The sequence below is a fragment of the Phaseolus vulgaris genome, chromosome 2, assembly GCF_051622355.1.
Source record: "Phaseolus vulgaris cultivar YP4 chromosome 2, ASM5162235v1, whole genome shotgun sequence".
Taxonomy (NCBI): domain Eukaryota; kingdom Viridiplantae; phylum Streptophyta; class Magnoliopsida; order Fabales; family Fabaceae; genus Phaseolus; species Phaseolus vulgaris.
The window spans coordinates 13,977,353-13,993,369 of NC_143499.1; the positions used below are offsets into that span (position 1 = coordinate 13,977,353).

Here is a 16,017-nt window from a genome sequence, read left to right on the forward strand (position 1 = left end):
GTTTATTCTGCCAATTATTTTGTTCTGTACATGGAAAGGAATGTATATATTCTGAAATCTAACACTGTGATGGCAAGTTATTTTATTAATTAAGAAAAAAAATATAAATTGTAATGTAAAAAAGTTAGCAATTGAAGCTTTTAACTTTTGAAATTATATAGATGATATATTATCAGAGGTTAATTTATTAACTCATTTTAGAATATTTCATTTCAAAACTGCCTTCAAAGAAAAGTATCACAAAAATTACAACAATCTTTCATTTCACACTTGTGCTATTGCTAATTGCATATATAATTAATGTGAGTGGATGTTTCAGATATCTTTTGGTTTTGTTTTACACCGTTTTAAAAATTATAATATCTAACTTTTAAAACTGATAGAAATATGCTAACTTTTAAAACCACATCATAAGGTGAACAAACGATGCAAATGTTTTTTTATGGAGTTTTAAACACCTTGAAGGCGTGAATGGTTAAAGTAACCACCAAGTTAGCTAATATTTAATGTTTGTAAAGACTAATTGTAATAATTTTATTATTATTTTAGTAGTGGTTTCAAATAATACATATTAAAGCCACAAAATCTCCAAGGTCATTAAAATATGCAAATATTGTGTCCACTTTTAAAGTCGGCCAAAGTTTAAAAAATAATTTTATATATATATATATATATATATATATATATATATATATATATATATATATATATATATATATACTATTATTCAGTGTACGTTTCTGCATTTCAATCATATAAAATCCAATACTTCATGCTTATATTTATCTCACATTATTTCTTAAAATAATCTTACTAAAATATATATTTTTTCATTTCCAGAAAATGCTTTCTGAAAATAATTTTTGAGAAAAAAATTTAGGACGCCAATTATTTTTGAAGACTTAATATTTCCAAGAATTTGTTTGAATAAAGCTACGCAAAACGAGAAAGAAAAAAATAGAATAAAAAATAAAATTATTAGGATTTAGTAAAGAAAAAATAGTAGAAAGTTTGTAAATAAACGTGATTGAGATATGATTGATCATGGATTGAGTTAAAAATAACAATCTATTTTATTTTTTGGTAAACCAAAGATTTTATAACTCGGCTTGATTCATTATAGTTAGTGAATTAGGATTCACTTAAATATATTTTGTTCTTTTAATTTATTTTATATTTTTATTGTAACATAATGAATATGAATTGAATCAACTCATCTATTTAATCTATTTATAGTCACATGTCTAAACCTATTTTGATACCTCTAGATAAAAATAAATAAAGTGTTATAACACAAATAAATAAATAAAAACAGAGAATAGCTTGAGACTACTTTCCAACCTCACCTAAAAATAGTGCCAATTAATTAATTGGCACTAATTATTAGTAACACACTTTTAGCATATGTATGTTTTTTTCAAGGATTAATGTGGATCCCATTGATTTTTTTTAATAATTCATGCACATAATTAAATGAGGTTCGTTAAATTACGACCAATAATGTGTGTTATCAGTATTTTTCACCCAATAATTTAAAACTTATTCAAAAGAGAGTGTAAAAGATATGTTAAGGCCTTTTTTTATAAAAGAATTTGCGGCCCAAAAAACAATATACAAAAGAAAAAAATGTTTCCAAATTTGGGGAAAATTCATTTTGCACCTCTATAGTTTTTTTTTTGGCATTCCCATATTTTCAAAATTATCAAAATTACCTATTCTAAATTTTACAATTCTGTTTACAATCTAATTCAGAATGAATTGCATTATAAAATTTATTAAGAAGTAAACTTAATTTTATAAAATAAACTTATAAGGTGAGATTTGCACCTATTTATATTTTATGAAATATCATAATCTCTTAACAAAATTTAAAATACAAATTTATACTTTAAATTTATTTAAAATATAAATTTTGATTTATATTTTGGATTGTAGAATTCATAATATAATAATCTAAATTTCTATAATCGTTTTCAATAATATATTTAAAAGAAAAACCACATAACTATAACCATTTTTGAAACTAAAAAATTATGGGAGTTTCAGAAGAAAGAAATAATTTGCCTCGTAATGGATAATTGGTACAACGATTAGGGCTTCTAGTTTCTGCACCCCTTAATTTCTAATTGCACCCAACAAGTTTTGAAATGATATTTTACCCTTTGCAAAATTAACTTCTGGATTACCTGATCAAGAAATATTTTAGAATAAATTTTTAAAATATCTAAAATATAACCTCTAGAACAAGATTTTTAATTCTTCTTCGTGACAGTAACAACAATAACGACGACAACGGTGTTATACATTGAAAAACGATACGTTAATCTTTTTCTATTAGTACAGAGATACAATTATAAATAATGGGGTGCAAGAAGAAAAGGCTTACAATTAGTCTCTTAGATACATCAAGATGTTATGCATCAAGATGTTTAAAAAAACAAAGATAGGTAAGGTTATCATACTCACACAAACTCCTAATATTATTTTGTTTTATAAATTCATTTGTTCAAGTAATAGAAAATTTATACAATATATTTACAAAAATTTATTACGGTTTTAGATTTGTTTATTGAAATATAAAAGGTAGAATTTAATCTATTAAAACAAATACAACTTTTAAAAAAAAAATCAAATAAGCAATAGTGTTTGGATTGAACTATATCAAACATAGCTATTATCTATTGATTTTAAAATAGTTAAACTTTAAGTTTTATTAAACATTAATCTTTCCACATAATAAAAGAAATTGTTTTAAGATTGAGAATGCATAATAATTAATTAATCAAATTCATTTCAGAAAAGATATAAAAAATATTTTTTAATCATATACCATATATAAAAATAAACCATGAAGTATGAAACATAAACATTGAATCACTAAAATGGAATAAAGATGAATTAATTATATATAAATGGATTAAATCCAAAACAAAACTATTGGTTGATTATATTGAATACCAAGAAAAATGAGCACTAGTAATACATAATGAAAAAAAGGAACAAACTATTTTGAAGCTTCGAACGGTTCTAATGATGTTTTGTTCATTTTTTTTCTTGGTTGATGATCGCTTGCATAAGCTTAAGGTCCCTACAAATACAAAGCTCACATTTCAAAATAAAGGAAGTCATTTTCAAGCAAATCCACTCATCAGATTATTTTATACTAAACGAGTAATCAAATTTCAGATTTTCGAATTTCTTCAACTTCAAATTTCATTGAGCAAAATAAATTCACTAGTGACTTTTGTCCAAATTTTCTCAATCTCAAATTCGCAAATAAAGCTTTTTTTAATCATTTTTCAAGGTTTGCTGAGCAAAATATATTTGCTTATCAAATATAGCTCTATAAGTTTTTTTTTTTTCGTTATTCCTTCTTCATCATCTTTCAATAGTTTAAATCATTGTAGAAAACAAAATTATGAAAACAATGCACCAAACTACATATTTTAAAGACATACCTTTTTTTATTTAATCACTTACAAAACTAATAAATTTAAGCATAACAAAGCTTTAAATATAGGGAGAAAGATAGGTATTACCTACTAGAAATACGCAAGTAATATAAAAAAATCGTAGGTAAATTAAATTATCTACATATTATCTATAATAAAAAAAATAACTACTAGACATTTGTTACATGAATTTTGAAAATTCTTATGTAAATTAAGACGATTTGGGTCTATAAAAAATATTTGTAACTAACTAGATATGGATAAATTCATAAGTAATTACGTATTCGTACGATAACGTGGTATTAGCCATAAATATATCTGTAGGAAACTTTTTTTTGTAATTTTAATACAAATTGGTCTTTCCTACTAGACATATATACGAATCCTGCACATATGAATAATAAACTTTTAAAAAAATATCTCAATGAGACAGGAAAAATTATAAGAAATTTATAAAAACATTTTAAATTTCATTAAAGCTAATTCAAAGTAAGAAATGTTGAAAGGAATATTATCTAAAATCCCATCTAGTATGCTAACACACCAATAGTTATTATAACTAGTTCATTGTCCTATGCTCCTTACTTGCTAATTGTTATCTTAGTTGATTAATCTTATGTGAAACTTGCTAACTAAAACATGCTTGTGTTTGTTATAGGTAACTTTCGACACAATCATCATGAGCATCAACATGCCTAAACCATACATTTGTCCTTTATACCTTCCACCTACATCCTCTAACCAACATTAATTCCTAAATGTCTCTTTGTCAACTGGGTCTAGAGGAGTGCATTGTGAGATACACGCATATGTAGACGCAAACAATGCTTAAGAAAATCTACTTTCAAAATCTTCCTATTAAAATAAGAGATATCTTGTTAAGACTAATGTTCCATGAATGTTTTGTAATCGATGGAATACTTGTCTTAATTACTGTGAGAAAATCAAGTTTAGGGTTATTCATATTTTTCGTGAAGGGAATGCGTGTGCTGATAAGTTGGTTAATTTAGGATTTATTCATAGATAATCATTTCATTGGTATAATAGGCTTCCATCTAGTTTGTTCTTAGAATTCTTTATGAATAGGTATAGTCTACCTATGTATCGTTTTTGTTAATGATGACTTTTTACGGCAAGTGTACTGCGTTTGTCAGAAGTAATAACTGTCTCTAAGGACGAATATCAATCCGACAAGGAATGGTGAATTATCAAGTATAATAATCGCTAAATATAGAACAAAACAATTAAAAGTGTGTTGAAAGTGATTGTGTTGACAATGATTAATAAGAAAACAAACAAAGAATTAGTTGCTTCAATTGAAAAAATAGGGATTAAGTTTCATCTCTCCCACTCTCATGTATTTTTATTAACATGTTAATATTGAGTTCTTTGATTGAAATTGATGCCCGTAGAAAATTCATTTATATCGATCCCTCGCATATAAAATTCTTAAGAATGTTTCCTAAATATCGATCCCTCGCATATTTATAAAAACAACTTAGAATCACACACGTTAATGGCAATTAACATTTCAAGTCTATCCCTAACACTCAAATATGTTAAGTATTGTTGTTTAGGTCCGAACCCTAAAAATACCTCCCAGTTTAAGATTCTCAATTTGTAACGAAAAGTTAAAAGTAAAACAACAATACCAATAATCAATCAAGAACTGAATATTAATATATAAGATAAATCCTCATAAGTGTCTATATTTTAATATGAAATATTACTGAAATTAGATACTTATCAGTTAACATATGAGTTTTGGTCTAGTCTCCCCATATTTTTTTTTTGTATTTTGTTTTTTTCTTTTTCTAATAATACTTTTTTCATGTGATGAAAGATGATTGTTGTTACTTGAGGTATCGACCTAGCTAAGATGTCAAGTTGCATAGTGATGCATAACATGAAAGTTTTTATAAAAAAAAATATGATATCACAATTAATAGACAAAACATATTTAAAATTTAAAAATAAAATATAAAATATCCATTACATTCTAAATGACAAAAACTAAAATATCCAATAATAAATTTAAACATGCATATATGAGATGAGACTTAACTTTACTTATTTGAAAAATAACAATAAATTCTCTTTAGTATCTTCAAGGTTTTTGATCTGCAAAATAAATAAATAAAATAAATAATTAATATCAATAAAAATTTAATTAATAATATTTTAGAAATGTGTATTTGAAGAAACATTTAAACTTTAAATGATAAAACTCCTAATAAAGTCGTCATTTGACATTTCATTTCCCTTTCAATGTCTTGCTTCATTTGGTCATGTTGAATTTTGATATCAAGTTTTTGATCTTCAATTAATTGATGTTGAGGTTGCAATTCACTTTGAAGTTGAATATTAGTCAAAATTTGCACTTTTAATTCATTTGCTCTTTTTTATGCATTCTCCCCTTGAATTTGAACAAATTGTCTCTCTACATTTGTTTTTGTCACTGATACACTGACTATACCTTGTGAGTGAGTTGGTTTTGTTCCTAGTACAAATACAAAATGTTTAACCAATGGCACACATGCTTTTGCAATTTCTTCTCCATACACTCCATCTACATTTTTCAAATCGTCCTACACAATGTTAACACAAAATAATAAACATTTATAATATTTCATAATATTAAAATAAAGGTGCTATGAATAGGATGTTGAGTTTTGTCTTAAAGTCATGGAAAAAACAAAATCTAACTTTTAAATATATTAAAATAAAAGTTAAAGTAATACTTGTATTTACCATAATTTCTTTTCCATTACGAATACACCAAGTTCCATTAGATTTCATACATTTAGCCTTCTATTGTATTCGACCACTCGTCACTTTTTAATTATTCTTTCTGTTGAAAATAAATAAATAAGGTAATATAATGATGGATTAAATAAAAGAACAAAAACAAACTTGTATATGTGAAGCATAAAAAAACTATATAAAACCTATATAAAATTTGCACAAATTTGTATATATGAAACATAAAAGCAACATTACCATTTCAAATGCCTTTTGGAAAATTTATTTTGTGCCAATAACTAATTTAATTTCGTGTTTACTTCGACTAGTTTTATTTTTCAAGCTCCTTTCCTATAAATGTAGAAATAATTTAATATTATAATACATAAAAAATAAAATTCAAATTTAAGATATAGATATACAAAGAAAGTAATCTTACCTTAAATTTAGAATCATTACATTTGTTATGTACTAACCAGTTCGAATTGTCAGGACATACATCATTTAGTCTACAATTGTTTTTTTATGTAAGTTTGATATTCTACCCTTGTTTTTGGATGTAAGTTTGATATAAATGGTGATGTCTATTTCTATATTGGAATTGCAACTCTTGCATTGCATGTTCTTTATACTCTTCCATTAAACATAATGCATCCTAAATAAAAAAAAAGTACCAAATATTCAAAATACATTAAATATATAAATAAAAATTGAGTATACTTACATTAATAGAGTATACTAACCTTTTTATGTTTCTACATTAGAGTTAAATCATGCTTAGATATCTCCTTCAAAGTTTTAACTTGTAAAAGAGTTTTTTGCCGTATACACACAGTTGCTTCTACCTTAAAATATTTTTCATATTTTCCATAAAGTTTAAAATAAGGAGGGGGAAATTGGATGTCAAATGTCTTTCCCATTACCATTAACTTTTCTCTTTTCTTTGGAAGTTTTGAATTAATAGTATGTCCACGTCACTTCTTAACAACGCGTTGACCTAAATTAAATTAGAAAAAATAAGTCAATACCAATTTTAATAATGATTTATTCAATCTAGAAAAACATGTTATACAAATACCTGTAATTTTTTCATGTTGCTCAATGTTAACCAACTCAGAGGAATTGATTATTTTATAATTTAATTTTAATGGTCTTGTTATCTAAAATTATAAAAGTAAATAATCACAAAAAGTTTAAGAAAAATATAAATTATAACAATTATTTTTATTTGAAAAAAAAGCACTTAAAGAAAAAGTGAGTTATACTATCAACCTAAATTAGATACATCAACCTAAATTAGATACATATTACTTGTGTAATTAAACTAAACACAAACATTTACAGGTTTTAAGAGTCTCACACCTTTTTTTTTACTGTATTTTCATCTTTTTCACTTGAATATTGAAACTTTTATAATTCTTTGGGTTTATACCCTTCATCATGCTCTTCATCTCTTTTTTCTTTTTTTTTATTTATTTTGAGTTGAAACTTTCGAAAAGTAGACTATATCTGATAAATACCGAAGTCTCTAATTTCTTTTTTCTGCAATTCTTTATAACTTTTGTTCTTGGGTCAATTTTCTTCTATTAACTGTATATTTTATCTTGAAACACAATGATAATAGATCTCACATATTATTAATAGTTTCTATTTTCTTATCTCTAAATTAAAGAATTATACAATTGAAAAAGAATCACGTTTATTATACAATAATAATAGATCTCAAATTAATAAAATCAATCACAACTTGAAAAAGACAAGTTCTGTTTTGTTATCTCTAAATTAGAGAATTATACAATTGAGAAAAAATCACGTTTAAAAGAAAATAGAACGCACCACTTTCAAAGTCATAATTAAATTCTTCCAACAATATTTGGTTGAATAGTGCTTGTTATTGTATTTTAATCGTCTTTTGATTCTCACGACAGATATTGCAATGAAAAAGAATAAAAAAGATAAAACAAAGAAAATAAGAAATAAAAGGCATGGTTTAGTCTGGTGAAAAAACTGGAAGAGAGAAACATGTGGTCACATGAATGTTTTTAATGAAAAATTTATTTTTGACTGAAAAATTGAATTTGATAGTCTCTTTTAAATGTTATTTCTTATAATAAACATTTTTTTAATATATATACATATATATTTCTTTTATCTTATAACAATTACATGACTGAATTACAAGATTTTTTTTAAATTATATTGCAGCTACTATAATATTATAATAAGCATCAGTATGAATTCATATTGGCAATATATATATAAACCGTGAACTATATAATCTGTAACAAATTTAAATTCAAAGGACATAGCTTTATTTGTTGGGGGCTGAGACATTATGATCCTTCACTGTCATCTTAAAATGCTATGCAACCACTATTTCAAGAAAACCATGCATTTAATTCATATGACCAGTCAACGAAAAGGGTAGCGATCTACTGAGAAATTTCAAGTATTTAACACTCTTCCAGCATTCAAAATATAAGATAATCATGGGATCTGAATGGAGAGGATTATAGTATTTAAACAGACACACATCGAAACGGACACGGATATGATACATATACGGATACAGAGATACGTATAATTTTTAAAATGTATGATACGGAGACACAAATCTATATATTATATAATTATGAATTATATAAATTGACAATAAAAATTTATATGTATAAGTATGTTACAAATTATTTTTTTGAGCAGAAAGATGTTTTTTATTACTGGTTCAAAAGGATTTACTTTTTATTTTTATAGTTATAATAAAAATTTATACAATAAATTTGAGTTTTTAGAAAATTAATGTATTTTTCCTTTTTAAAATTGTGTTAGAACCGTACTAGAATTGTCATAAATCCAACAAATATTTTTTGAATTAGACACTTTACAGATACGTGTCCTACAAGTGTCATACGAGTATCGGTGTCCGATACGAGTATTCGACACCGTCACGCCATTTAAGAGAAGTGTCTGAACTTCATTATAAGATAAAAAAAATGATAAATCAAGTATTATAAATAAGAAAGACATTATTATGTTGAGCACGTATTATCTCTATTTTTCAACTCAGCTTCAAGAATTAGAAACAAAATCTATACAAAACAAAAAATAGTAATTGAAAACTAAAATTGAAAAAAAAAATAAAAAAAATTCTGGTTGCATTTGAAACCCATTTTGAAAATAAAAGACAGTTACTCACTAATTTAAAATTAAATTAAAAAACCCAAATCAAAAACATAATCAAAGAAGCTCACCTCCTAAACCCTAACCATGAGAAAATTCCAAATTTCATAATAAATTCACGTATAGTTATTGGAATTAAAATCATTGGATTTTTTGTTTCCATACCTTTCTTTGTTGGTGTCTTTGTTGCGGTTCCTTTTCAAGAATTTGCTAAACTTTCTAGATAGCAAGCGAAGGTTCTCTTCATCACTTTCATCACTGGATTCTTGCTTGCTTTTGTGCTTGACCGCTTTTAAGGCAATGTTTCTCACATGCTTGTCTTCACTTTCTTGAACATTGAGTCTATTCATCTCTAACTCATGTTCCCTAAGCTTGCCAAACAAAGAAGCCATACTCAATGATGTTAGATCTTTTGATTCAGATATAGCAGTTACCTTAGGTTGCCAAGATCTATCAAGACATTTGAGGATCTTGATGTTTAGCTCTTCTTTTTCAAAGATTTTCTCAAGGCTCATGAGGTGGTTGATGATGTGAGTGAACCTCTTCTGAACTTCAGCAATAGTCTCACCCTTAAGCATTCTGAACATTTCATACTCTTGGATTAGAGTATGCTTTCTGGCTCTTTTCACCTCATTGGTACCTTCATGAGTTACCTCCAAGGTGTCCCACATTTCCTTTGCTGATTTGCATTGAGAGACCCTGAAAAATTCATCTGAATTCAAGGCAAAAGTTATTATGTTTTTAGCAATGCAATCAAATTTGGCCTTCTTGCTTTCAGAATCAGTCCATTGAGACCAAGGTTTTTCAATGGAAGATCCATCTTTTTCAAATTTTGGAACAAAGGGGCCATTTTCAATTGCATCCCAAATTCCTTTGTCAAGGGATTCCACAAAGATTTTCATTATGACTTTCCAAAATTGGTAGTTCAAACCACAAAACAGAGGTGGTCTGTTGATTGAAGCACCCTCTCCAAAGGGTAATCTATCAGCCATATAAAAACAGTTTTAGGATCACACTTTAATAAATTTCAATAACCAAGCTCTTGATGCCAATTGTTAGAATGTATGGCTTTAAACTAGAGGGGGGTGAATGGTTTAAAGAGGGTTTTTGCAAACTTTTTAGTCTAGAATGAAATTCCTTTGAGAAAACTTGATTAAGAACTCAGTTTGCCAAAAACACAAAGCAATTTAGCACAGCACCAGAAAAACAATAAGTTGTTTCGCAGAAACAATCGGTTGTTTATACCAGATAAAATATACAAATTGAATTTAAAGAGTTTAAGGGATAGAGAGATTGCACACACAGTTTATACTGGTTCACTCTTAAACCAAGAGCTACATCCAGTCTTCCCAGAAACCACTGGGGGAATCCACTAAGCAATCAAACCTAGATTACTTACACACACCACCAAATAAGTGACCTTGATCCCCTCAAGACACACACTTCCTTTGGCTCAGCACATACACCACCAAGAATGCTGATCTTGACAACCTCAAGAGCACACAACACTTCTTAAATTATCACACCAGATTTTACACAAAGTATAAAAGGATTACACTTGTTACAGAATGATCTGAAATCAATACAAGATGAAAATCCTATTCCACTCTCTCTTGATCAAAGCAATCTCAAAGCAATCTTTAACTCTTCAAAAGCAAAATCAGTGAAAAACTCAAATTTGTTTTTCTTTGATTAAATCTCAGTTCCTTATTTGTTACAAAAGTTGAACACACTATTTATAGCTTTAAAAGATTTGTCAAAGCATTTAAAACAGGAGTGCATTCAGTTATAAAAACATTTAAAGCTCAGTCAAAGCACAAAACAATTTTCTATTATGGTTTCAAAACAAACAATCGATTGAATGCTCGAATCAATCGGTTGTTTTGGTTTGACAGCAAGTCAAAGAGCAAAAACAGTTTTCAACCTTTCTGAAAACACCTAAGTATAAAACAATCGGTTGTTTCGACAAAACAATAGGTTGTTTTTCACTTAGTTTGAAAAACACTTTCAATTCAAAAGGTTTGAGAATACTTAAGCTTTGGATTCAATCAAGAGTGGATTTACACAGATAATCTACCCCAGATCCTATTCTAAAACACCTCAGCAACAACAAGCACATCAGGCCTTCCATCAAACTCAAAGGATTTGGATTCTTCAAAGCTTTGAACACGCTTGATTCAACAAAACCCGCATCCTAGGCTTGTCCTTCTAGAAACTAGGTCAAAATGCCTTCCAAAAGGGCTAGGAACAAGCTAAAATGCTACCCACAACCCTTATTATGCTAAAGACACCTTATTCTAGCCTATCTTTGCTATCTGGACCCCTAAAGTGAGCCCAAATTATTTACAACGTGTTTTATTCTTAAGTAGACCAACAGAGAACTTGAGATGCTCTGGTCTTTGTCCATTTCTCCCTTTAGTGAGGTCTCCACTTGTATGCTGAGATGACTTCTCATAGTGTAAATGGTCATTTGCATCCTTGGTCAACTTCTTGTTGGCTTGGCTTGTATCACGACCTAACTCGGTGTTACGACTATCCTAGTACAGGCGTCTTGCGTATAAATTGGTTATTTAGTATCAAGTAAGACGACCTAGCTCGGTATCAGTAAAACTACCCGAGTATAGGTGCCATGTGCGCAAAATTGATATAAAGGAAGTATTTAGGCAAGGTAAGAGGACCTCGCTTGGCGTAAGAACGACTACCCGAGTACAGGCGCTCTGCAAAATAATTTGTTTGACTCAATGCAAGGTAAGACGACCTAACTCGGCGTAAGAAAGACTACCCAAGTATAGGCGCTCTGCAAATAGATGTTATGGATAAGTTGTTTTGGTACATGGTAAGTTGGGTTAACGCGGTGTGTGAACGGTCACCCGAGTTCTATCGCTCTGTGAAATGATTAAATGATACGTAGGAAAATCATTCGCACAAGAGGGGTTAGCTCGGTGTACGAGTGGTTATCCGAGTTTAGTTACCCTGAGTGATGAATGAATCATTCTTAGCACGGAATAAGACGACCAAGCTCGGGAAGGTATGGTTATCCGAGTAGGCGCTCAACGAAGCAAAGCTTGGTGAGATCAAGGTATATGGCCCTTGGCCAAGTTTGTGGAATACACCTATGCAATTTGAGATTGAGTATAGGCTTGTCTTAACTGTGGGTGTATAGTTCATCAAAAGGTTAGTTCTTTGTTAAGTGGGAACTCTACGATTTTTCATGCTTAGATTCACCTAAGTTGGATTCTTGCTATTTTTATTACTTCATGCTCAAGAGGTAGAAATCAGTTAGTGTAAGTAATAGAGTATCTGCATGTGTGTTGATAGTAGTTGTTATACTTAAGTTAGTCGAAGTTTGCTATATGATAAGTTAAGTAGCGAGGCATGCATTTGAAAATGAGAAAAAGCAAAGATGCTAATAACATAAAGTCAAAAAATGTTCAAATTGTTCAAGGGGCAAGCAAATTGTAGCATATTACAGACCATTACTCTTCAAGCTAAGCATCCCTTAGTTGGCCATCAACCACGGTTTTACCCTGGCCGAGTTCGGTCAAGTCCAAAGAGGAATGAAGTGTCATTTCTTGTTCAATAGTTGCCTTGAATCCTACAAGGTAGGATTGGGCAGCATCTTGCTTAAAGGAATCAGTGGTTTTGGCAAAGGTTTCGTCCTTGAGGGTTAACTCCCTTTTAACTTGTCAACTTCGATCAATAGTGTGTTTCTTTCTTCAGCCACGCTAGCTGCCTCTTGGGCTCGACCCGCTGCTTCCTTAGACTTCTCAGCTTGAAGTCGTTCGGCTTCTTGAAGTAGGCCATTTAAATGTTGGAGCTCAAACTGAAGGTGTTCCATCTTTTTGCGAAGCCCCAAATTCTCTTGGACTGTTTGATCTTCTGCTGCCTTCCGAGCTCTTGTTTTTGAAATGACCAAGCATCCCATGGCAAAGGCCTGCCCGATTTGCTTCATGCAGTCACGATATAGTTGGTCTTCCTCGTTGGCCATGAGCCTATCCTTGTCGACGATAGGCAAGAAGGTATGTTCACCATGGGTGGGGACGTCGAAGCTCGGATCCCACAAGTTCTTCCCCTTAGAGCTCTCCACTTTGCCCTCTTGGATAACAATCACATCTAGGGGCGAAACCTGGCCTTCTGAAGGAGCAACATGTTGAGAAGGAGCTCGTCCATCCAAGTGAGAGTGCTCGGTAGGGGGAGCAGTTTCCTTCCTTTTTCTTTTGAAAACAAGCCCCGAGGTGGTTTCCTCATCTTTCTTAGTTGGGGCTTGAGCAGTGGTGGTTGGAGCTTTTTTTTTGTGCTGAGGAATCTTTAGGCATGATGGCAGTTGCCCTCATCCTTTTGGCCATCTCGCCTAGCTCCTTCTTGTTGATATGGGTCAACATCCTCCCAGTAAAGAAAATAAGTAAATGGATATCAAGTGGTGGCAGAGTTATTTTCACTAAGAGTGGAAAATAGGTGTACCAGTATAAGCCTTTAGAGCACCAGGAAGGTACTATTTGGATATTAGATAGAAGGTGTCGAAGACAACCTTCAAGTCTATCAAATATTGGTAGATCCCTTGGTCTTTGGAAGATAGTTCTTCCAGGCGCTGAGCACTCCGAAATTTGGGTTTGAGGGTCCAATACAAGGGAAATCCATCTAGAAGGGTTGGATCTCCTGTGGAGGATCGGACTTTAACGAACTTTCCTTTGAATTTTTTGTATGGAGACTAGAAGAGGGTAATTAAGGCTCTTCTAGGGACACCTTGAGGGACACCCACAGTTTGCTACTGACGTGTTTGGCTTCAAAGAAGTATAAAAAGACTTTGACAAATGGTGAGATGTCGAAATGAGCACACAGAATAATAAAAGAGCAGATGAATGCCCAAGTATTAGGGTATAGCTGGGTAGGGGCGATGTTGAGCTCGATTAAAAGCTCTTTTTCGAAAATGGCCAAAGGGAGCTGTAAGAGGACCTTTTTGAAAAAGGTAGCATAAAAGAAACAAAACTGACCTTCGGGATCCGAGGACTCATCGTAACAGATAGGTTTGCCCTCTCTACATTTTACAGTTTTTACATGACTCTCATGCCTCTTACTCATGGTACAACCATTTTCTCTAACTCTCTAAGACGCTGATGGGTGGTGTAGTAACAGGTTCCTTTCAAAAGATCATTTTTGGTCCAGGGGTACAAGACACTATAAACCATTGTCGAAAATAGCTAAAACAAGTCAACACAAACAGAGTATAAATACAGTTCAGGCCAGGCGGGTTGAACAAATCAATGGTAGAATAAAAAACACATTATATGCAAACGGTAAAGGAGAAAGCGCGACAGAACTTCAACAAGCAAGAACACCAGAGGAAGTGAGAATGTGAAAGCTACATAGAAAGTTGAAGTGAGTTTCGTAACGTTAATCAGAAATGGATGGTTTGTGCCAATGAAGTTAAGTTGGATACCTGGTAATGGCAGTGACCTTGGTGCGACGGTGATTGTGGAGGCACGAGAGTGAGAAGGCAGCGTTAAGGAGAAGTTTCTGAAGCAAGGAGAAATGAAACAGTGTGGTGCTAAGTGAAACTCGAGTAAGGTATAAGTGAAGGGTGGAATTCGAAACGGTAAGGTTTTCTCCACCGTCGATGTTGCGCCACGTGTATACTCTTGATCAAGTGCGATGAGACGTCCCCTCAAAAGCACCTCATTCATCGTGCCTCACCTACCTTTTGGGGAAATTGTCGAGTCAACCGCCAAAACGATAGAGAGCCTCTTCGCCTAGTTAAGCTCAGCTTGAGCCCGAGGGGGCTTGTCTACTGGACAAGAATGCTCGGGACCTTGGTCCAAGCATTTGGTTGTTATCAGCTTGGCTTTGGACCCAAAAGTGAGTCATGGACTCGACCCAGTTTTAATGGTAAGGTCGGTAAAAGAACAAAAAATATTAAGTTTGGTTATTTGATATTACAAGGCATACGTTAGTTAAATATGTATGTGTGTGTAAGTTGTTAACTAAGTAGCAACATAAAGATGCACGATATTTTCTTTTGTTGTTAGCACCGTGAGTAAAAGTGTCCATAGGCAAAATATTTTTGTGTTATATATGCTTTCAGTTGAGATTATATTCTCATGAGAGTATTAGAGACTGAAACTGATTATTATTTTGTATGCTCTCACTGACTTGATTGTCGGAGTGTGATCAACAGGGTTGTCTCAGCGGAGTGTTGTTCTAGTGCACCAAGAGGAGACATACTAGAAGCGGAGCTTACCCATCAAATTAACCCGAGATCAACTGGCGAGAAAAATGACAACTGTCTTGTGTGCTTAATTTATGAAAATATTGTTATTATTAAAAAAAATTATTAAGAAATTTTATTTTAAAAAATAAGTTTTGTATTATATAGCTTAAAAAAATAAATAAAAATTTAAAAAATGATAAAATATGTATTTTAGATTGTGGAATTCAAAATAAATATTTCTATTCCATGTTGTATTTCAGGGTGTATGATAATTCATATTTCTTAATAATACAATTGCAAATTCAATTTTTAGTTTTACGAAGTGTAGCTTTAAAATATGGGGTGCAGAATGTAATTACAGTCCTTCTAACGAACTGGTTCAGCCAAGCCCAGTAACGAAACGACATCGTATCTTAAAAAATAAACGACCAGTGTTTCTAT

General features: G+C 30.7%; 1 pseudogene; it reads right to left on the reverse strand.

The window, feature by feature from the left end:
* Positions 1–5,659: 5,659 nt before the first annotated feature.
* Positions 5,660–13,359, reverse strand: LOC150029012 (uncharacterized; annotated as a pseudogene).
* Between the last annotated feature and the right edge of the window lie 2,658 nt (positions 13,360–16,017).